Source organism: Hyla sarda, unplaced genomic scaffold (genome assembly GCF_029499605.1).
Source record: "Hyla sarda isolate aHylSar1 unplaced genomic scaffold, aHylSar1.hap1 scaffold_131, whole genome shotgun sequence".
Lineage (NCBI taxonomy): Eukaryota > Metazoa > Chordata > Amphibia > Anura > Hylidae > Hyla > Hyla sarda.
The window spans coordinates 293,046-317,606 of NW_026607934.1; the positions used below are offsets into that span (position 1 = coordinate 293,046).

The following is a 24,561-nucleotide window of genomic DNA, read 5'->3' on the forward strand; positions in this document are numbered from 1 at the left end:
GATGCCTCCTTGGCTGTCCCCAAACGGTATCAAACCAACACCCACGGAAGCTGTAAGCATAGAGGACATGCCTGCACCCCATTGGACTTACCTGTGTGGGTTAAATCCGGGTTATTTGACAACCTATGGCGGTGATGGTTCTGCTCAGGCAGAGCAGTGCTGATGCTCCTCATAAAGCTGTCGCTGCTGTGAAGGTTCTAGGTGACATCACAAATCCCTATGGTTACATACACAACAAAGCTGGGTTGTTGTTGTTTACACTCTGCAAGGCCTGTGGAAGTGAGTGACATCATAGCACTGTAGTTCTGAGGGTTCAAGATGGATGCAACAATCTCCTGTTGCTTCTATGAAGGCCGTAATAGACGACATCACCAAACAGCTCCATAGTCCCATACACAGCAAAGGAGAGATGTTGTTTACACCTAGTGATGTCCGTGGTATTGAGTGACATCACAGCACAGTGCTAAGGCTCCTGGGCCTGGACACAGCAGCGGCTGCAATATCTCAACGGAGAATACGTTTATATCTATGTGTGTGTGTGCGCATATATATATATATATATATATATATATATATATATATATATATATTTCTCCGCCGAAATCACTTTTAAACCCATTTCCACCTTTTTTTCCCTTCTCTTCCTCTTACTTTTTTTTCACGTTTTTTTACGTTTTTCTCCTTTTCGCCTCTTTTCTGGGCGTATTATTCTTCTTTTTCTTCTTTTTTTTCGTCTAATGCATACCCCATCAGTGCAGCAATGCTTATTCAATACCGCCAGCAGATGGAGACACTGGGGGATAATTTTCTAAGGATTTATACTGATTTTTCCTGTCTGAATTTGTCGCACAGAAAGTTGCAGGCCAAATATGTGTGACATTTCTGCGACTTTAGCTTCTAGAGCATTTTTACAACATTATACATAGGTGCTGAATACATAAAAAGCGACTGTTCAGCGACAGACAAGTCGCATCGGCTGAAAGTAGGCCAGAATGTCAGTCCATGTTGGAGCAGGTTTAGATACAGTCTAAAGCATAGATCTCAAAGTCTGTGCACAGAATTTAGCAAGGGCCTCGCACCTTCTGATGCATCAGGTAGGTGCACAATAGCATAGCCTAACCCTCTGTACTTTGGTCTATATTGATGCGGGACATAGACAGCCAGCTGATGACCAATCCATTAGTGCAATGGATGGCTGGAAGCATTTGTCTTTGCCTTTGCAATACCACAGAAGCAATGCATGGTCAATGTACAGCAATGACACACCTGTGTGAACAGCCAGGAGACCCCCCCCCCCCCCCCCCCCATGTTATGTTACATAGTTACATAGTTAGTACGGTCGAAAAAAGACATATGTCCATCAAGTTCAACCAGGGAATTAAGGGGTAGGGGTGTGGCGCGATATTGGGGAAGGGATGAGATTTTATGTTTCTTCATAAGCATTAATCTTATTTTGTCAATTAGGAACATTCAGCACCCACCCGCTATCAAGGCAGCTGCCTATCATGTCATGCCCTACCTGCACAGGTGTGCTGGCTACTCAAATGATCCAATTAAGGAGGCCATTTAGTCAGCAGCAGCAGAAGTCCTGTGCCTGGACGCTCCAACAGGGGCCAGACACAAGCAGAAGCAGAAGCAGCAGAAGCAGCAGCAGCACCACCTTTTGTTTTTTGGCTGCAGCAGCAGCAAGGCCCACAGGGCTGGCTAGCTGGCTAGCCAGCAAGCAGGTAGCAATGAAAGTAGGAATCTTTCTTTTTAACCCTGTAAGGGGGTGGTGCACTGTACCCGAAGATACTGCCATATCGGGTCAATGCATAGGGCGACGGAAGCAAGCTTCGAAATCGGCCCCCGTTCTCAAAAATCCATTTAATATATGGTCCCCAGATAGGGGACGTATCAGATATTAAACTGATAAGAACAGATTTTTTTTTTTTTTTTATTGAAAAGGAAATATACAATACATAACCAAGTAAATCATTCAAAAAATTACATATTCATCTGAAAACACATGAATAACACATATTTGACATATACAATATATACAGGAAGCATGTCTTTACATGTACATATAACAAAAAGCTTTCCCTTCATGACTTTCCCTCAGAAAAAATAAATTGCAGCGGATTCTGTCCCTCCAACTGTCCCTTCATATCAGGATATAATCTGTAAGAAAAGAAAAAGAAAGACAAATAAGAATACAATCATAACCAGTACTTCCATTTTTTGTGTTTCCAGATCCCCTCTGCATCATCAGAACCATAGTTTTTCCTATCACATAATACGTAAAGGTAAATTTTACCACGGATCATGCCCAGACATTCCTTCACACTTACTTCAGTTTGATTGAAAATCCTAATATTCCTTACATCCCACAGAACCTCTTTTACACAATTTACTATGAACCATAACACTCTTGCCTTCTCTCTCTCCACTGCACACAAACCAAACATCATCATATTAAAGGATAAGATTTCAATTCCAGTAAGATTTTTAATTAGACCAGACATTTTTCTCCACACAGACTTCGCATAACCACACTCCCAAAACACATGTACATAATTCTCACATCCACCGCAACCATCCCTGGGACACACTTCACTGTCTACCAATCTCCTTCTCCTCTGAAATTCCCTTGTTGGCAGACACCCATGAGCTAACATCCAAGACAAGTCCTTTTGTTTATTTGTCAGTTCCTTGTGACTGACATTTTTCCACACTACCTTACAATCCTTCTCAGACAGACCTCCCACACATTCCACTGTTTCTCTCTGCTCCAACACTTTCATCACCTTCTTACTATCATTCCATTCAGTCACACATTCCAGATTATTTTTCCTGACACAGCGCCCTATTCTCTGATAGAACCAAGGAACCTCAAAACTTACAGGTACCCTTAAGTCCCTTTCCATTAGCTTATATTTCAACAACACATTACCAGCCAAATACCTTACCATGCACCCAAACACACATTCCTTCTTACTTATAGCGAGACAAAAACTGACATACTTCACAGCCAGGAACACTTCCACATTCATCATTCCTTTCCCACCATGCATTCTGCTTTTCACCACCTTCCCACGACTCAATTTCTCCATCCTTGAATTCCATAAGAAAACAAAGATCTGCCTGATAATTCTTGCCAGACACCTATCCGGTGGAGGAAACACATAATTAACATAAAGCAAAATAGGAATTATAACAGCTTTAATAACCAGAATCCTTCCCTCAATCGATAAAGTCCTTAAAGACCAGAAGTTTATTTTATTCCCCACCCTCCCCAAAACCCTCTCCCAACTTTCTTTCCCATACAAATCATTATCAAACACCACCCCAAGCACTTCCACACCCCCCTCTCTCACAGGCCACTCGCACAACCCACTCTCTCCCCACCCCTCAAAAAATTTACAACCACTCTTCCCAACATTAAGCTTAAACCCACTCATTAAACAGAAACACTCAATCAATAACTTAGCACGCCTTACCCCTGCCATTGACTTACATACAACAGTAACATCATCCATGTAACCAATCACTCGCATATCCTTCCCATGACTACCAGGTATTTCTATACCCCGCATCACCTTATCTCTCCTAATCATCCCCAACAAAGGCTCAATCATACAAATAAAAAGAATTGGCGACAGGGGACACCCCTGCCGCACTCCAGATTTTATACTCACTTCCCTACTCAGAAAACCATTGACCTGAATCTTACTATAAATGTCCCTATACAAACATTCAATCCACTTCACCATTCTGTCCGGCACATTCATCCTCCTCAAAACCCTAAACAATAAATCATGCACCACCCTATCATACGCTTTTTCAAAATCCACCGTAACAACAGCCACACCTTGCTTCCTAGTTTTACAGTCCCACAATACATCCCTCAGACCTAACAGACATTCAGAAATCCTACGATCAGGCACTGTACACATTTGCTCCTCACCTATCATACAATCAATCACATCCTTTAACCTATTCGCAATAACTTTAGCAATAATTTTGTAATCACAATTCAAGAGCGCTATAGGCCTCCAATTTTTAAGATCCCTCTTATCCCCTTTTTTAAACAATAACACAGTCACACTCTCACTCATACTTTTAGATAACTTCCCTCTCCTAAGTACTTCCTTACACACCTCCCATACATAATCCCCTAACATATCCCAAAACACAAGATAAAATTCCACAGGCAAACCATCACTCCCTGCCACCTTTCCTTTCTTCATCCCATTCACAGCATCCTCCACCTCACTCTTCCTCACATCCTCTTCCATAAAGAACCCATCAATTTCATCCAAACGCTTATCCACATATCCCAAACATTCCTCCTCTAGAGTCACGTCCCGCTCCTTCTCCGTGAATAAATCAGAATAAAACTTCCACACTTCCTCTAACACCTCATCCTTACCAAAGACCTCTACCCCATCATTCGTAAAAACACTCATCATCTCAGTTTTTTTACTGAATGCCTTTTTAAAGAAAAATTTGCTACATTTCTCATCCTTCTCTTTCACTTCAACCCTAGCCTGTGCAATAATCTTCCTTCCATTCCTCTCCAGACACTCATTCACACTTCCACGAGCTTCCTCAATCTCCTTCTCAACACTCATCCCCAAACGCCTCAATTCATACAAATACTCTAACCTTCTTTGCCATCTCTCATACTCTTCTCTATCTTTCCTCCCTTTCTCACACCCTTTTTTAATAAAAAACCTTTTAGTCTCTAACTTCACCCACTCCCACCACTCAACCACACTATAAAATGCATCCTTCCTCAACACCCATCCATCAAAACGCTCCCTATATTCTTGTAATACACATTCATTATCCAATAAAGACACATTCAACTTCCAAACACCCTTTCCATACTCACTTAGACCACCACCTTTTACCACACACTCAATCCAGGCATGATCCGTGAACGGTAACCTCCTCCGTCTGAAATTAGAAACAGACATTAGTTTTGAGACAAAAATGAAATCAATACGCGAACTTGTATTGTTAGAAAAATATGTATAACCGATAGTACCATCATTATGGGCAACAAAGGAATCCTTTAACCCAAATAAATTTACAATCTCTTTAAGCTGCTTACTAGTACTGTCTAAACCAGACCCACCACCCACCGTAGTACTACTCCTATCCCCCTCTGTTATTATACAATTGAAATCCCCTATAAGGAACACATCATCCCTCCCACTCAAAAAGAAATATAATTTCTCAAACACCTCCCCTCTTTCCTTCCTCCCAGTTGGAGCATAAACATTAATTACTTTATATGTGAAACCCCTGAAAATAAAATGCACTAATAATACCCTACCCGGAACAATATGGACAACTTTTTTAACAACAAACTCATTACTTTTGAACAAAATCCCCACCCCCGAATTACGTTCCATTGAACCAGACCATACCGATTGCCCATAAGGCCAGGAGATATTTGGCTCCCCATCCAAGCAGCACTCCTGGAGACCTAGAACATCAAAAGAATATCTAGAAAGTAAATCAAAAATGGCGGATCTCCTTTCTAAAGATCTAATACTGCGGACATTTAGAGAACCAATTGTTAAACTCATTCAAACATTTGAAGGAAAAAAAGGAAATACAAAATCAAGCATTATCAAAAGGAGGCCTAGCCTTTCCCCGACCTCTACCCTTATTTTTTGCCTCCCCTTCCTTAAACTTAAGAGTCTTTGTCAATTTTTTGACTGAACATTCCTCCAAATAACCTGTGCCCAGGGAGGATAAAGAGGAGTCAGAATCAATCTGACATGACGACCCTCCACCTGCCTCCTCCCTTCCCGGGCTAGGAAAGTCCTCAATCCTTTGACTCTGAGGAGTCGGACAGTCATCCTCCGATTCTTCCACCGGCATCTTTCTCTTCAAGGATTCTTTGTCCACAGTCATCTCCTCTGGGGGATCAGAGGCCTCCGAAACAGATGCCCCCGAAACAGACTCCGCCTTCTCCCCCTCTGCCACCAAAGCATCCGGAACAGACCTAGAAATGGAAGGAAAAACAGGGGCAGACTCTGCTTCACTGGTCAGCACGCTAACCTCTGCATCGCCTGCCCTGGCAGCATTGGAGTCCTCAGGAACTGTCCCACCTCGAAGAGCCATTGCATATGATCGGGGTGCCCCGGACTGGTAAGTGGGGCAACTCCTAGCCAGGTGATCCGAAGAACCACAGAAATGACACTTGCGTTTCTCGGGACAGTCTGCAGTGCGGTGATCAGGCTTGTGGCAGTTCCTGCAAACCTGCCCGGTTGTACAGTTCTCTCTGGTATGACCAAAGCAAAAACAGTCCCGGCAAAAACTTGGCATCCCCGGGTAGTGCAGAAACCCCCTGTTGTTCCCTATCGCAAAGTTCTGCGGGGGGTGACAAAAACCTTCAGCACCACCCTCGGGGGCAGGCCTAAACTCCACCCAAAAACGTCTCATGCCTGTGAAAGTCCCCAGGATGTTATTTTTCCTCTCCGCACCAGAAACAGACACACAATACCTTCTTAGAAAGGTCTGGATCTCCTCATCCCGCACAAAAGGGTTGTACATATGCACTACCACTGGAACTTTCTTAGGCCGAGCCTCGCAGGAAATGAATCGGATCCCTTGTAGGTCAGGGTGAGAAGCATTCTCCTTACTCCGGTAGAGACAGGTACGGAGATCATCCAGGTTGTAGAAGGTCACGTCAAAGAATCCTTGGCTGGGAAAGACCTGGACACAGAAGATGGAAGCATGCGGCATCCTCAGCACTCCTTCCACGACCTTCTGCTGGACATGCAAAATCCCGTAGGCACTCCTCTTTTCCTCCTCGATAAACAGCCGTACTGTATTAGGAGCGTTCGGCGCATTAGCCATCCTCTCCGGCAGACCCGTCCTCCGATGATCACCTTCCCGTTATCCTGGGACTAAGCCCTCTCCCCAATAGCAGCAGGTGGGTGAAGCCCAGGCAATAAACCTGGGCGATCCCACAAGGCCGAGGAGAGGGGTACCCGAATACCTTAGGGCAAGACACTTGATCTTAGCCAAAAGGCCGAGAAGCGATAACCGTGAAAGGGGCGGGCCCAACAAGGTCCCCTTCATGGGCACTATCACTGCTTGCTGTCAGGGAGGCTGCCAGACAATTTTCCATGCACACTCTGGGCTGGGGGGCAGTCAACCACCAGTACACACAGCAGAACCTAAACCCATACCATTATTGCTAAGCAGCAAGACAGGGGCCCATTGCACTCCCACGGGGCCTTTTTAAATGCAATCCATAACCCGGATTTGCCAGGAACCCTTCTTACTCCTCCTACTTGCATGTGACACTGGGCTTAGGATCTGCATAGGAAACACACACACAAGCACACACCTACCTTTGTTGCCTGCAGATGCCTCCTTGGCTGTCCCCAAACGGTATCAAACCAACACCCACGGGAAGCTGTAAGCATAGAGGACATGCCTGCACCCCATTGGACTTACCTGTGTGGGTTAAATCCGGGTTATTTGACAACCTATGGCGGTGATGGTTCTGCTCAGGCAGAGCAGTGCTGATGCTCCTCATAAAGCTGTCGCTGCTGTGAAGGTTCTAGGTGACATCACAAATCCCTATGGTTACATACACAACAAAGCTGGGTTGTTGTTGTTTACACTCTGCAAGGCCTGTGGAAGTGAGTGACATCATAGCACTGTAGTTCTGAGGGTTCAAGATGGATGCAACAATCTCCTGTTGCTTCTATGAAGGCCGTAATAGACGACATCACCAAACAGCTCCATAGTCACATACACAGCAAAGGAGAGATGTTGTTTACACCTAGTGATGTCAGTGGTATTGAGTGACATCACAGCACAGTGCTAAGGCTCCTGGGCCTGGACACAGCAGCGGCTGCAATATCTCAACGGAGAATACGTTTATATCTATGTGTGTGTGTGCGCATATATATATATATATATATATATATATATATATATATATATATATATATATTTCTCCGCCGAAATCACTTTTAAACCCATTTCCACCTTTTTTTCCCTTCTCTTCCTCTTACTTTTTTTTCACGTTTTTTTACGTTTTTCTCCTTTTCGCCTCTTTTCTGGGCGTATTATTCTTCTTTTTCTTCTTTTTTTTCGTCTAATGCATACCCCATCAGTGCAGCAATGCTTATTCAATACCGCCAGCAGATGGAGACACTGGGGGATAATTTTCTAAGGATTTATACTGATTTTTCCTGTCTGAATTTGTCGCACAGAAAGTTGCAGGCCAAATATGTGTGACATTTCTGCGACTTTAGCTTCTAGAGCATTTTTACAACATTATACATAGGTGCTGAATACATAAAAAGCGACTGTTCAGCGACAGACAAGTCGCATCGGCTGAAAGTAGGCCAGAATGTCAGTCCATGTTGGAGCAGGTTTAGATACAGTCTAAAGTATAGATCTCAAAGTCTGTGCACAGAATTTAGCAAGGGCCTCGCACCTTCTGATGCATCAGGTAGGTGCACAATAGCATAGCCTAACCCTCTGTACTTTGGTCTATATTGATGCGGGACATAGACAGCCAGCTGATGACCAATCCATTAGTGCAATGGATGGCTGGAAGCATTTGTCTTTGCCTTTGCAATACCACAGAAGCAATGCATGGTCAATGTACAGCAATGACACACCTGTGTGAACAGCCAGGAGACCCCCCCCCCCCCCATGTTATGTTACATAGTTACATAGTTAGTACGGTCGAAAAAAGACATATGTCCATCAAGTTCAACCAGGGAATTAAGGGGTAGGGGTGTGGCGCGATATTGGGGAAGGGATGAGATTTTATATTTCTTCATAAGCATTAATCTTATTTTGTCAATTAGGAACATTCAGCACCCACCCGCTATCAAGGCAGCTGCCTATCATGTCATGCCCTACCTGCACAGGTGTGCTGGCTACTCAAATGATCCAATTAAGGAGGCCATTTAGTCAGCAGCAGCAGAAGTCCTGTGCCTGGACGCTCCAACAGGGGCCAGACACAAGCAGAAGCAGAAGCAGCAGAAGCAGCAGCAGCACCACCTTTTGTTTTTTGGCTGCAGCAGCAGCAAGGCCCACAGGGCTGGCTAGCTGGCTAGCCAGCAAGCAGGTAGCAATGAAAGTAGGAATCTTTCTTTTTAACCCTGTAAGGGGGTGGTGCACTGTACCCGAAGATACTGCCATATCGGGTCAATGCATAGGGCGACGGAAGCAAGCTTCGAAATCGGCCCCCGTTCTCAAAAATCCATTTAATATATGGTCCCCAGATAGGGGACGTATCAGATATTAAACTGATAAGAACAGATACTACACTTGATCTTAGCCAAAAGGCCGAGAAGCGATAACCGTGAAAGGGGCGGGCCCAACAAGGTCCCCTTCATGGGCACTATCACTGCTTGCTGTCAGGGAGGCTGCCAGACAATTTTCCATGCACACTCTGGGCTGGGGGGCAGTCAACCACCAGTACACACAGCAGAACCTAAACCCATACCATTATTGCTAAGCAGCAAGACAGGGGCCCATTGCACTCCCACGGGGCCTTTTTAAATGCAATCCATAACCCGGATTTGCCAGGAACCCTTCTTACTCCTCCTACTTGCATGTGACACTGGGCTTAGGATCTGCATAGGAAACACACACACAAGCACACACCTACCTTTGTTGCCTGCAGATGCCTCCTTGGCTGTCCCCAAACGGTATCAAACCAACACCCACGGGAAGCTGTAAGCATAGAGGACATGCCTGCACCCCATTGGACTTACCTGTGTGGGTTAAATCCGGGTTATTTGACAACCTATGGCGGTGATGGTTCTGCTCAGGCAGAGCAGTGCTGATGCTCCTCATAAAGCTGTCGCTGCTGTGAAGGTTCTAGGTGACATCACAAATCCCTATGGTTACATACACAACAAAGCTGGGTTGTTGTTGTTTACACTCTGCAAGGCCTGTGGAAGTGAGTGACATCATAGCACTGTAGTTCTGAGGGTTCTAGATGGATGCAACAATCTCCTGTTGCTTCTATGAAGGCCGTAATAGACGACATCACCAAACAGCTCCATAGTCACATACACAGCAAAGGAGAGATGTTGTTTACACCTAGTGATGTCAGTGGTATTGAGTGACATCACAGCACAGTGCTAAGGCTCCTGGGCCTGGACACAGCAGCGGCTGCAATATCTCAACGGAGAATACGTTTATATCTATGTGTGTGTGTGCGCATATATATATATATATATATATATATATATATATATATATATATTTCTCCGCCGAAATCACTTTTAAACCCATTTCCACCTTTTTTTCCCTTCTCTTCCTCTTACTTTTTTTTCACGTTTTTTTACGTTTTTCTCCTTTTCGCCTCTTTTCTGGGCGTATTATTCTTCTTTTTCTTCTTTTTTTTCGTCTAATGCATACCCCATCAGTGCAGCAATGCTTATTCAATACCGCCAGCAGATGGAGACACTGGGGGATAATTTTCTAAGGATTTATACTGATTTTTCCTGTCTGAATTTGTCGCACAGAAAGTTGCAGGCCAAATATGTGTGACATTTCTGCGACTTTAGCTTCTAGAGCATTTTTACAACATTATACATAGGTGCTGAATACATAAAAAGCGACTGTTCAGCGACAGACAAGTCGCATCGGCTGAAAGTAGGCCAGAATGTCAGTCCATGTTGGAGCAGGTTTAGATACAGTCTAAAGCATAGATCTCAAAGTCTGTGCACAGAATTTAGCAAGGGCCTCGCACCTTCTGATGCATCAGGTAGGTGCACAATAGCATAGCCTAACCCTCTGTACTTTGGTCTATATTGATGCGGGACATAGACAGCCAGCTGATGACCAATCCATTAGTGCAATGGATGGCTGGAAGCATTTGTCTTTGCCTTTGCAATACCACAGAAGCAATGCATGGTCAATGTACAGCAATGACACACCTGTGTGAACAGCCAGGAGACCCCCCCCCCCCATGTTATGTTACATAGTTACATAGTTAGTACGGTCGAAAAAAGACATATGTCCATCAAGTTCAACCAGGGAATTAAGGGGTAGGGGTGTGGCGCGATATTGGGGAAGGGATGAGATTTTATATTTCTTCATAAGCATTAATCTTATTTTGTCAATTAGGAACATTCAGCACCCACCCGCTATCAAGGCAGCTGCCTATCATGTCATGCCCTACCTGCACAGGTGTGCTGGCTACTCAAATGATCCAATTAAGGAGGCCATTTAGTCAGCAGCAGCAGAAGTCCTGTGCCTGGACGCTCCAACAGGGGCCAGACACAAGCAGAAGCAGAAGCAGCAGAAGCAGCAGCAGCACCACCTTTTGTTTTTTGGCTGCAGCAGCAGCAAGGCCCACAGGGCTGGCTAGCTGGCTAGCCAGCAAGCAGGTAGCAATGAAAGTAGGAATCTTTCTTTTTAACCCTGTAAGGGGGTGGTGCACTGTACCCGAAGATACTGCCATATCGGGTCAATGCATAGGGCGACGGAAGCAAGCTTCGAAATCGGCCCCCGTTCTCAAAAATCCATTTAATATATGGTCCCCAGATAGGGGACGTATCAGATATTAAACTGATAAGAACAGATACTACACTTGATCTTAGCCAAAAGGCCGAGAAGCGATAACCGTGAAAGGGGCGGGCCCAACAAGGTCCCCTTCATGGGCACTATCACTCTGCTTGCTGTCAGGGAGGCTGCCAGACAATTTTCCATGCACACTCTGGGCTGGGGGGCAGTCAACCACCAGTACACACAGCAGAACCTAAACCCATACCATTATTGCTAAGCAGCAAGACAGGGGCCCATTGCACTCCCACGGGGCCTTTTTAAATGCAATCCATAACCCGGATTTGCCAGGAACCCTTCTTACTCCTCCTACTTGCATGTGACACTGGGCTTAGGATCTGCATAGGAAACACACACACAAGCACACACCTACCTTTGTTGCCTGCAGATGCCTCCTTGGCTGTCCCCAAACGGTATCAAACCAACACCCACGGGAAGCTGTAAGCATAGAGGACATGCCTGCACCCCATTGGACTTACCTGTGTGGGTTAAATCCGGGTTATTTGACAACCTATGGCGGTGATGGTTCTGCTCAGGCAGAGCAGTGCTGATGCTCCTCATAAAGCTGTCGCTGCTGTGAAGGTTCTAGGTGACATCACAAATCCCTATGGTTACATACACAACAAAGCTGGGTTGTTGTTGTTTACACTCTGCAAGGCCTGTGGAAGTGAGTGACATCATAGCACTGTAGTTCTGAGGGTTCAAGATGGATGCAACAATCTCCTGTTGCTTCTATGAAGGCCGTAATAGACGACATCACCAAACAGCTCCATAGTCACATACACAGCAAAGGAGAGATGTTGTTTACACCTAGTGATGTCAGTGGTATTGAGTGACATCACAGCACAGTGCTAAGGCTCCTGGGCCTGGACACAGCAGCGGCTGCAATATCTCAACGGAGAATACGTTTATATCTATGTGTGTGTGTGCGCATATATATATATATATATATATATATATATATATATATTTCTCCGCCGAAATCACTTTTAAACCCATTTCCACCTTTTTTTCACTTCTCTTCCTCTTACTTTTTTTTCACGTTTTTTTACGTTTTTCTCCTTTTCGCCTCTTTTCTGGGCGTATTATTCTTCTTTTTCTTCTTTTTTTTCGTCTAATGCATACCCCATCAGTGCAGCAATGCTTATTCAATACCGCCAGCAGATGGAGACACTGGGGGATAATTTTCTAAGGATTTATACTGATTTTTCCTGTCTGAATTTGTCGCACAGAAAGTTGCAGGCCAAATATGTGTGACATTTCTGCGACTTTAGCTTCTAGAGCATTTTTACAACATTATACATAGGTGCTGAATACATAAAAAGCGACTGTTCAGCGACAGACAAGTCGCATCGGCTGAAAGTAGGCCAGAATGTCAGTCCATGTTGGAGCAGGTTTAGATACAGTCTAAAGCATAGATCTCAAAGTCTGTGCACAGAATTTAGCAAGGGCCTCGCACCTTCTGATGCATCAGGTAGGTGCACAATAGCATAGCCTAACCCTCTGTACTTTGGTCTATATTGATGCGGGACATAGACAGCCAGCTGATGACCAATCCATTAGTGCAATGGATGGCTGGAAGCATTTGTCTTTGCCTTTGCAATACCACAGAAGCAATGCATGGTCAATGTACAGCAATGACACACCTGTGTGAACAGCCAGGAGACCCCCCCCATGTTATGTTACATAGTTACATAGTTAGTACGGTCGAAAAAAGACATATGTCCATCAAGTTCAACCAGGGAATTAAGGGGTAGGGGTGTGGCGCGATATTGGGGAAGGGATGAGATTTTATATTTCTTCATAAGCATTAATCTTATTTTGTCAATTAGGAACATTCAGCACCCACCCGCTATCAAGGCAGCTGCCTATCATGTCATGCCCTACCTGCACAGGTGTGCTGGCTACTCAAATGATCCAATTAAGGAGGCCATTTAGTCAGCAGCAGCAGAAGTCCTGTGCCTGGACGCTCCAACAGGGGCCAGACACAAGCAGAAGCAGAAGCAGCAGAAGCAGCAGCAGCACCACCTTTTGTTTTTTGGCTGCAGCAGCAGCAAGGCCCACAGGGCTGGCTAGCTGGCTAGCCAGCAAGCAGGTAGCAATGAAAGTAGGAATCTTTCTTTTTAACCCTGTAAGGGGGTGGTGCACTGTACCCGAAGATACTGCCATATCGGGTCAATGCATAGGGCGACGGAAGCAAGCTTCGAAATCGGCCCCCGTTCTCAAAAATCCATTTAATATATGGTCCCCAGATAGGGGACGTATCAGATATTAAACTGATAAGAACAGATACTACACTTGATCTTAGCCAAAAGGCCGAGAAGCGATAACCGTGAAAGGGGCGGGCCCAACAAGGTCCCCTTCATGGGCACTATCACTGCTTGCTGTCAGGGAGGCTGCCAGACAATTTTCCATGCACACTCTGGGCTGGGGGGCAGTCAACCACCAGTACACACAGCAGAACCTAAACCCATACCATTATTGCTAAGCAGCAAGACAGGGGCCCATTGCACTCCCACGGGGCCTTTTTAAATGCAATCCATAACCCGGATTTGCCAGGAACCCTTCTTACTCCTCCTACTTGCATGTGACACTGGGCTTAGGATCTGCATAGGAAACACACACACAAGCACACACCTACCTTTGTTGCCTGCAGATGCCTCCTTGGCTGTCCCCAAACGGTATCAAACCAACACCCACGGGAAGCTGTAAGCATAGAGGACATGCCTGCACCCCATTGGACTTACCTGTGTGGGTTAAATCCGGGTTATTTGACAACCTATGGCGGTGATGGTTCTGCTCAGGCAGAGCAGTGCTGATGCTCCTCATAAAGCTGTCGCTGCTGTGAAGGTTCTAGGTGACATCACAAATCCCTATGGTTACATACACAACAAAGCTGGGTTGTTGTTGTTTACACTCTGCAAGGCCTGTGGAAGTGAGTGACATCATAGCACTGTAGTTCTGAGGGTTCAAGATGGATGCAACAATCTCCTGTTGCTTCTATGAAGGCCGTAATAGACGACATCACCAAACAGCTCCATAGTCACATACACAGCAAAGGAGAGATGTTGTTTACACCTAGTGATGTCAGTGGTATTGAGTGACATCACAGCACAGTGCTAAGGCTCCTGGGCCTGGACACAGCAGCGGCTGCAATATCTCAACGGAGAATACGTTTATATCTATGTGTGTGTGTGCGCATATATATATATATATATATATATATATATATATATATATATATATTTCTCCGCCGAAATCACTTTTAAACCCATTTCCACCTTTTTTTCCCTTCTCTTCCTCTTACTTTTTTTTCACGTTTTTTTACGTTTTTCTCCTTTTCGCCTCTTTTCTGGGCGTATTATTCTTCTTTTTCTTCTTTTTTTTCATCTAATGCATACCCCATCAGTGCAGCAATGCTTATTCAATACCGCCAGCAGATGGAGACACTGGGGGATAATTTTCTAAGGATTTATACTGATTTTTCCTGTCTGAATTTGTCGCACAGAAAGTTGCAGGCCAAATATGTGTGACATTTCTGCGACTTTAGCTTCTAGAGCATTTTTACAACATTATACATAGGTGCTGAATACATAAAAAGCGACTGTTCAGCGACAGACAAGTCGCATCGGCTGAAAGTAGGCCAGAATGTCAGTCCATGTTGGAGCAGGTTTAGATACAGTCTAAAGCATAGATCTCAAAGTCTGTGCACAGAATTTAGCAAGGGCCTCGCACCTTCTGATGCATCAGGTAGGTGCACAATAGCATAGCCTAACCCTCTGTACTTTGGTCTATATTGATGCGGGACATAGACAGCCAGCTGATGACCAATCCATTTAGTGCAATGGATGGCTGGAAGCATTTGTCTTTGCCTTTGCAATACCACAGAAGCAATGCATGGTCAATGTACAGCAATGACACACCTGTGTGAACAGCCAGGAGACCCCCCCCCCCCCCCCCCCCATGTTATGTTACATAGTTACATAGTTAGTACGGTCGAAAAAAGACATATGTCCATCAAGTTCAACCAGGGAATTAAGGGGTAGGGGTGTGGCGCGATATTGGGGAAGGGATGAGATTTTATATTTCTTCATAAGCATTAATCTTATTTTGTCAATTAGGAACATTCAGCACCCACCCGCTATCAAGGCAGCTGCCTATCATGTCATGCCCTACCTGCACAGGTGTGCTGGCTACTCAAATGATCCAATTAAGGAGGCCATTTAGTCAGCAGCAGCAGAAGTCCTGTGCCTGGACGCTCCAACAGGGGCCAGACACAAGCAGAAGCAGAAGCAGCAGAAGCAGCAGCAGCAGCACCACCTTTTGTTTTTTGGCTGCAGCAGCAGCAAGGCCCACAGGGCTGGCTAGCTGGCTAGCCAGCAAGCAGGTAGCAATGAAAGTAGGAATCTTTCTTTTTAACCCTGTAAGGGGGTGGTGCACTGTACCCGAAGATACTGCCATATCGGGTCAATGCATAGGGCGACGGAAGCAAGCTTCGAAATCGGCCCCCGTTCTCAAAAATCCATTTAATATATGGTCCCCAGATAGGGGACGTATCAGATATTAAACTGATAAGAACAGATACTACACTTGATCTTAGCCAAAAGGCCGAGAAGCGATAACCGTGAAAGGGGCGGGCCCAACAAGGTCCCCTTCATGGGCACTATCACTGCTTGCTGTCAGGGAGGCTGCCAGACAATTTTCCATGCACACTCTGGGCTGGGGGGCAGTCAACCACCAGTACACACAGCAGAACCTAAACCCATACCATTATTGCTAAGCAGCAAGACAGGGGCCCATTGCACTCCCACGGGGCCTTTTTAAATGCAATCCATAACCCGGATTTGCCAGGAACCCTTCTTACTCCTCCTACTTGCATGTGACACTGGGCTTAGGATCTGCATAGGAAACACACACACAAGCACACACCTACCTTTGTTGCCTGCAGATGCCTCCTTGGCTGTCCCCAAACGGTATCAAACCAACACCCACGGGAAGCTGTAAGCATAGAGGACATGCCTGCACCCCATTGGACTTACCTGTGTGGGTTAAATCCGGGTTATTTGACAACCTATGGCGGTGATGGTTCTGCTCAGGCAGAGCAGTGCTGATGCTCCTCATAAAGCTGTCGCTGCTGTGAAGGTTCTAGGTGACATCACAAATCCCTATGGTTACATACACAACAAAGCTGGGTTGTTGTTGTTTACACTCTGCAAGGCCTGTGGAAGTGAGTGACATCATAGCACTGTAGTTCTGAGGGTTCAAGATGGATGCAACAATCTCCTGTTGCTTCTATGAAGGCCATAATAGACGACATCACCAAACAGCTCCATAGTCACATACACAGCAAAGGAGAGATGTTGTTTACACCTAGTGATGTCAGTGGTATTGAGTGACATCACAGCACAGTGCTAAGGCTCCTGGGCCTGGACACAGCAGCGGCTGCAATATCTCAACGGAGAATACGTTTATATCTATGTGTGTGTGTGCGCATATATATATATATATATATATATATATATATATATATATATATATATATATTTCTCCGCCGAAATCACTTTTAAACCCATTTCCACCTTTTTTTCCCTTCTCTTCCTCTTACTTTTTTTTCACGTTTTTTTACGTTTTTCTCCTTTTCGCCTCTTTTCTGGGCGTATTATTCTTCTTTTTCTTCTTTTTTTTCGTCTAATGCATACCCCATCAGTGCAGCAATGCTTATTCAATACCGCCAGCAGATGGAGACACTGGGGGATAATTTTCTAAGGATTTATACTGATTTTTCCTGTCTGAATTTGTCGCACAGAAAGTTGCAGGCCAAATATGTGTGACATTTCTGCGACTTTAGCTTCTAGAGCATTTTTACAACATTATACATAGGTGCTGAATACATAAAAAGCGACTGTTTAGCGACAGACAAGTCGCATCGGCTGAAAGTAGGCCAGAATGTCAGTCCATGTTGGAGCAGGTTTAGATACAGTCTAAAGCATAGATCTCAAAGTCTGTGCACAGAATTTAGCAAGGGCCTCGCACCTTCTGATGCATCAGGTAGGTGCACAATAGCATAGCCTAACCCTCTGTACTTTGGTCTATATTGATGCGGGACATAGACAGCCAGCTGATGACCAATCCATTAGTGCAATGGATGGCTGGAAGCATTTGTCTTTGCCTTTGCAATACCACAGAAGCAATGCATGGTCAATGTACAGCAATGACACACCTGTGTGAACAGCCAGGAGACCCCCCCCCATGTTATGTTACATAGTTACATAGTTAGTACGGTCGAAAAAAGACATATGTCCATCAAGTTCAACCAGGGAATTAAGGGGTAGGGGTGTGGCGCGATATTGGGGAAGGGATGAGATTTTATATTTCTTCATAAGCATTAATCTTATTTTGTCAATTAGGAACATTCAGCACCCACCCGCTATCAAGGCAGCTGCCTATCATGTCATGCCCTACCTGCACAGGTGTGCTGGCTACTCAAATGATCCAATTAAGGAGGCCATTTAGTCAGCAGCAGCAGAAGTCCTGTGCCTGGACGCTCCAACAGGGGCCAGACACAAGCAGAAGCAGAAGCAGCAGAAGCAGCAGCAGCACCACCTTTTGTTTTTTGGCTGCAGCAGCAGCAAGGCCCACAGGGCTGGCTAGCTGGCTAGCCAGCAAGCAGGTAGCAATGAAAGTAGGAATCTTTCTTTTTAACCCTGTAAGGGGGTGGTGCACTGTACCCGAAGATACTGCCATATCGGGTCAATGCATAGGGCGACGGAAGCAAGCTTCGAAATCGGCCCCCGTTCTCAAAAATCCATTTAATATATGGTCCCCAGATAGGGGACGTATCAGATATTAAACTGATAAGAACAGATACTACACTTGATCTTAGCCAAAAGGCCGAGAAGCGATAACCGTGAAAGGGGCGGGCCCAACAAGGTCCCCTTCATGGGCACTATCACTGCTTGCTGTCAGGGAGGCTGCCAGACAATTTTCCATGCACACTCTGGGCTGGGGGGCAGTCAACCACCAGTACACACAGCAGAACCTAAACCCATACCATTATTGCTAAGCAGCAAGACAGGGGCCCATTGCACTCCCACGGGGCCTTTTTAAATGCAATCCATAACCCGGATTTGCCAGGAACCCTTCTTACTCCTCCTACTTGCATGTGACACTGGGCTTAGGATCTGCATAGGAAACACACACACAAGCACACACCTACCTTTGTTGCCTGCAGATGCCTCCTTGGCTGTCCCCAAACGGTATCAAACCAACACCCACGGGAAGCTGTAAGCATAGAGGACATGCCTGCACCCCATTGGACTTACCTGTGTGGGTTAAATCCGGGTTATTTGACAACCTATGGCGGTGATGGTTCTGCTCAGGCAGAGCAGTGCTGATGCTCCTCATAAAGCTGTCGCTGCTGTGAAGGTTCTAGGTGACATCACAAATCCCTATGGTTACATACACAACAAAGCTGGGTTGTTGTTGTTTACACTCTGCAAGGCCTGTGGAAGTGAGTGACATCATAGCACTGTAGTTCTGAGGGTTCAAGATGGATGCAACAATCTCCTGTTGCTTCTATGAAGGCCGTAATAGACGACATCACCAAACAGCTCCATAGTCACATACACAGCAAAGGAGAGATGTTGTTTACACCTAGTGATGTCAGTGGTATTGAGTGACATCACAGCACAGTGCTAAGGCTCCTGGGCCTGGACACAGCAGCGGCTGCAATATCTCAACGGAGAATACGTTTATATCTATGTGTGTGTGTGCGCATATATATATATATATATATATATATATATATATATATATATATCTCCGCCGAAATCACTTTTAAACCCATTTCCACCTTTTTTTCCCTTCTCTTCCTCTTACTTTTTTTTCACGTTTTTTTACGTTTTTCTCCTTTTCGCCTCTTTTCTGGGCGTATTATTCTTCTTTTTCTTCTTTTTTTTCGTCTAATGCATACCCCATCAGTGCAGCAATGCTTATTCAATACCGCCAGCAGATGGAGACACTGGGGGATAATTTTCTAAGGATTTATACTGATTTTTCCTGTCTGAATTTGTCGCACAGAAAGTTGCAGGCCAAATATGTGTGACATTTCTGCGACTTTAGCTTCTAGAGCATTTTTACAACATTATACATAGGTGCTGAATACATAAAAAGCGACTGTTCAGCGACAGACAAGTCGCATCGGCTGAAAGTAGGGCAGAATGTCAGTCCATGTTGGAGCAGGTTTAGATACAGTCTAAAGCATAGATCTCAAAGTCTGTGCACAGAATTTAGCAAGGGCCTCGCACCTTCTGATGCATCAGGTAGGTGCACAATAGCATAGCCTAACCCTCTGTACTTTGGTCTATATTGATGCGGGACATAGACAGCCAGCTGATGACCAATCCATTAGTGCAATGGATGGCTGGAAGCATTTGTCTTTGCCTTTGCAATACCACAGAAGCAATGCATGGTCAATGTACAGCAATGACACACCTGTGTGAACAGCCAGGAGACCCCCCCCCCCCCCCCCCCCCCCATGTTATGTTACATAGTTACATAGTTAGTACGGTCGAAAAAAGACATATGTCCATCAAGTTCAACCAGGGAATTAAGGGGTAGGGGTGTGGCGCGATATTGGGGAAGGGATGAGATTTTATATTTCTTCATAAGCATTAATCTTATTTTGTCAATTAGGAACATTCAGCACCCACCCGCTATCAAGGCAGCTGCCTATCATGTCATGCCCTACCTGCACAGGTGTGCTGGCTACTCAAATGATCCAATTAAGGAGGCCATTTAGTCAGCAGCAGCAGAAGTCCTGTGCCTGGACGCTCCAACAGGGGCCAGACACAAGCAGAAGCAGAAGCAGCAGAAGCAGCAGCAGCACCACCTTTTGTTTTTTGGCTGCAGCAGCAGCAAGGCCCACAGGGCTGGCTAGCTGGCTAGCCAGCAAGCAGGTAGCAATGAAAGTAGGAATCTTTCTTTTTAACCCTGTAAGGGGGTGGTGCACTGTACCCGAAGATACTGCCATATCGGGTCAATGCATAGGGCGACGGAAGCAAGCTTCGAAATCGGCCCCCGTTCTCAAAAATCCATTTAATATATGGTCCCCAGATAGGGGACGTATCAGATATTAAACTGATAAGAACAGATACTACACTTGATCTTAGCCAAAAGGCCGAGAAGCGATAACCGTGAAAGGGGCGGGCCCAACAAGGTCCCCTTCATGGGCACTATCACTGCTTGCTGTCAGGGAGGCTGCCAGACAATTTTCCATGCACACTCTGGGCTGGGGGGCAGTCAACCACCAGTACACACAGCAGAACCTAAACCCATACCATTATTGCTAAGCAGCAAGACAGGGGCCCATTGCACTCCCACGGGGCCTTTTTAAATGCAATCCATAACCCGGATTTGCCAGGAACCCTTCTTACTCCTCCTACTTGCATGTGACACTGGGCTTAGGATCTGCATAGGAAACACACACACAAGCACACACCTACCTTTGTTGCCTGCAGATGCCTCCTTGGCTGTCCCCAAACGGTATCAAACCAACACCCACGGGAAGCTGTAAGCATAGAGGACATGCCTGCACCCCATTGGACTTACCTGTGTGGGTTAAATCCGGGTTATTTGACAACCTATGGCGGTGATGGTTCTGCTCAGGCAGAGCAGTGCTGATGCTCCTCATAAAGCTGTCGCTGCTGTGAAGGTTCTAGGTGACATCACAAATCCCTATGGTTACATACACAACAAAGCTGGGTTGTTGTTGTTTACACTCTGCAAGGCCTGTGGAAGTGAGTGACATCATAGCACTGTAGTTCTGAGGGTTCAAGATGGATGCAACAATCTCCTGTTGCTTCTATGAAGGCCATAATAGACGACATCACCAAACAGCTCCATAGTCACATACACAGCAAAGGAGAGATGTTGTTTACACCTAGTGATGTCAGTGGTATTGAGTGACATCACAGCACAGTGCTAAGGCTCCTGGGCCTGGACACAGCAGCGGCTGCAATATCTCAACGGAGAATACGTTTATATCTATGTGTGTGTGTGCGCATATATATATATATATATATATATATATATATATATATTTCTCCGCCGAAATCACTTTTAAACCCATTTCCACCTTTTTTTCCCTTCTCTTCCTCTTACTTTTTTTTCACGTTTTTTTACGTTTTTCTCCTTTTCGCCTCTTTTCTGGGCGTATTATTCTTCTTTTTCTTCTTTTTTTTCGTCTAATGCATACCCCATCAGTGCAGCAATGCTTATTCAATACCGCCAGCAGATGGAGACACTGGGGGATAATTTTCTAAGGATTTATACTGATTTTTCCTGTCTGAATTTGTCGCACAGAAAGTTGCAGGCCAAATATGTGTGACATTTCTGCGACTTTAGCTTCTAGAGCATTTTTACAACATTATACATAGGTGCTGAATACATAAAAAGCGACTGTTCAGCGACAGACAAGTCGCATCGGCTGAAAGTAGGGCAGAATGTCAGTCCATGTTGGAGCAGGTTTAGATACAGTCTAAAGCATAGATCTCAAAGTCTGTGCACAGAATTTAGCAAGGGCCTCGCACCTTCTGATGCATCAGGTAGGTGCACAATAGCATAGCCTAACCCTCTGTACTTTGGTCTATATTGATGCGGGACATAGACAGCCAGCTGATGACCAATCCATTAGTGCAATGGATGGCTGGAAGCATTTGTCTTTGCCTTTGCAATACCACAGAAGCAATGCATGGTCAATGTACAGCAATGACACACCTGTGTGAACAGCCAGGAGACCCCCCCCCCCCCCCCCATGTTATGTTACATAGTTACATAGTTAGTACGGTCGAAAAAAGACATATGTCCATCAAGTTCAACCAGGGAATTAAGGGGTAGGGGTGTGGCGCGATATTGGGGAAGGGATGAGATTTTATATTTCTTCATAAGCATTAATCTTATTTTGTCAATTAGGAACATTCAGCACCCACCCGCTATCAAGGCAGCTGCCTATCATGTCATGCCCTACCTGCACAGGTGTGCTGGCTACTCAAATGATCCAATTAAGGAGGCCATTTAGTCAGCAGCAGCAGAAGTCCTGTGCCTGGACGCTCCAACAGGGGCCAGACACAAGCAGAAGCAGAAGCAGCAGAAGCAGCAGCAGCACCACCTTTTGTTTTTTGGCTGCAGCAGCAGCAAGGCCCACAGGGCTGGCTAGCTGGCTAGCCAGCAAGCAGGTAGCAATGAAAGTAGGAATCTTTCTTTTTAACCCTGTAAGGGGGTGGTGCACTGTACCCGAAGATACTGCCATATCGGGTCAATGCATAGGGCGACGGAAGCAAGCTTCGAAATCGGCCCCCGTTCTCAAAAATCCATTTAATATATGGTCCCCAGATAGGGGACGTATCAGATATTAAACTGATAAGAACAGATACTACACTTGATCTTAGCCAAAAGGCCGAGAAGCGATAACCGTGAAAGGGGCGGGCCCAACAAGGTCCCCTTCATGGGCACTATCACTGCTTGCTGTCAGGGAGGCTGCCAGACAATTTTCCATGCACACTCTGGGCTGGGGGGCAGTCAACCACCAGTACACACAGCAGAACCTAAACCCATACCATTATTGCTAAGCAGCAAGACAGGGGCCCATTGCACTCCCACGGGGCCTTTTTAAATGCAATCCATAACCCGGATTTGCCAGGAACCCTTCTTACTCCTCCTACTTGCATGTGACACTGGGCTTAGGATCTGCATAGGAAACACACACACAAGCACACACCTACCTTTGTTGCCTGCAGATGCCTCCTTGGCTGTCCCCAAACGGTATCAAACCAACACCCACGGGAAGCTGTAAGCATAGAGGACATGCCTGCACCCCATTGGACTTACCTGTGTGGGTTAAATCCGGGTTATTTGACAACCTATGGCGGTGATGGTTCTGCTCAGGCAGAGCAGTGCTGATGCTCCTCATAAAGCTGTCGCTGCTGTGAAGGTTCTAGGTGACATCACAAATCCCTATGGTTACATACACAACAAAGCTGGGTTGTTGTTGTTTACACTCTGCAAGGCCTGTGGAAGTGAGTGACATCATAGCACTGTAGTTCTGAGGGTTCAAGATGGATGCAACAATCTCCTGTTGCTTCTATGAAGGCCGTAATAGACGACATCACCAAACAGCTCCATAGTCACATACACAGCAAAGGAGAGATGTTGTTTACACCTAGTGATGTCAGTGGTATTGAGTGACATCACAGCACAGTGCTAAGGCTCCTGGGCCTGGACACAGCAGCGGCTGCAATATCTCAACGGAGAATACGTTTATATCTATGTGTGTGTGTGCGCATATATATATATATATATATATATATATATATATATTTCTCCGCCGAAATCACTTTTAAACCCATTTCCACCTTTTTTTCCCTTCTCTTCCTCTTACTTTTTTTTCACGTTTTTTTACGTTTTTCTCCTTTTCGCCTCTTTTCTGGGCGTATTATTCTTCTTTTTCTTCTTTTTTTTCGTCTAATGCATACCCCATCAGTGCAGCAATGCTTATTCAATACCGCCAGCAGATGGAGACACTGGGGGATAATTTTCTAAGGATTTATACTGATTTTTCCTGTCTGAATTTGTCGCACAGAAAGTTGCAGGCCAAATATGTGTGACATTTCTGCGACTTTAGCTTCTAGAGCATTTTTACAACATTATACATAGGTGCTGAATACATAAAAAGCGACTGTTCAGCGACAGACAAGTCGCATCGGCTGAAAGTAGGCCAGAATGTCAGTCCATGTTGGAGCAGGTTTAGATACAGTCTAAAGCATAGATCTCAAAGTCTGTGCACAGAATTTAGCAAGGGCCTCGCACCTTCTGATGCATCAGGTAGGTGCACAATAGCATAGCCTAACCCTCTGTACTTTGGTCTATATTGATGCGGGACATAGACAGCCAGCTGATGACCAATCCATTAGTGCAATGGATGGCTGGAAGCATTTGTCTTTGCCTTTG

At 45.4% G+C, this 24,561-nt stretch overlaps 8 non-coding genes across 8 annotated transcripts; all 8 read right to left on the minus strand.

Moving 5' to 3' along the window:
- Positions 1-1,769: 1,769 nt before the first annotated feature.
- On the minus strand, positions 1,770-1,951 carry LOC130305352 (U2 spliceosomal RNA). The gene has a single exon (XR_008854951.1). It is a non-coding gene; the product is annotated as a U2 spliceosomal RNA (small nuclear RNA).
- Positions 1,952-9,145: 7,194 nt separating this feature from the next.
- LOC130305206 (U2 spliceosomal RNA) lies at positions 9,146-9,336 on the minus strand. Its single transcript, XR_008854804.1, has one exon. It is a non-coding gene; the product is annotated as a U2 spliceosomal RNA (small nuclear RNA).
- Positions 9,337-11,423: 2,087 nt separating this feature from the next.
- Positions 11,424-11,614, minus strand: LOC130305207 (U2 spliceosomal RNA). Its single transcript, XR_008854805.1, has one exon. It is a non-coding gene; the product is annotated as a U2 spliceosomal RNA (small nuclear RNA).
- A 2,079-nt stretch (positions 11,615-13,693) lies between these two features.
- On the minus strand, positions 13,694-13,884 carry LOC130305208 (U2 spliceosomal RNA). The gene has a single exon (XR_008854806.1). It is a non-coding gene; the product is annotated as a U2 spliceosomal RNA (small nuclear RNA).
- Positions 13,885-15,985: 2,101 nt separating this feature from the next.
- LOC130305209 (U2 spliceosomal RNA) lies at positions 15,986-16,176 on the minus strand. Its single transcript, XR_008854807.1, has one exon. It is a non-coding gene; the product is annotated as a U2 spliceosomal RNA (small nuclear RNA).
- Positions 16,177-18,268: 2,092 nt separating this feature from the next.
- Positions 18,269-18,459, minus strand: LOC130305210 (U2 spliceosomal RNA). Its single transcript, XR_008854808.1, has one exon. It is a non-coding gene; the product is annotated as a U2 spliceosomal RNA (small nuclear RNA).
- Positions 18,460-20,555: 2,096 nt separating this feature from the next.
- LOC130305211 (U2 spliceosomal RNA) lies at positions 20,556-20,746 on the minus strand. The gene has a single exon (XR_008854809.1). It is a non-coding gene; the product is annotated as a U2 spliceosomal RNA (small nuclear RNA).
- A 2,086-nt stretch (positions 20,747-22,832) lies between these two features.
- Positions 22,833-23,023, minus strand: LOC130305212 (U2 spliceosomal RNA). The gene has a single exon (XR_008854810.1). It is a non-coding gene; the product is annotated as a U2 spliceosomal RNA (small nuclear RNA).
- Between the last annotated feature and the right edge of the window lie 1,538 nt (positions 23,024-24,561).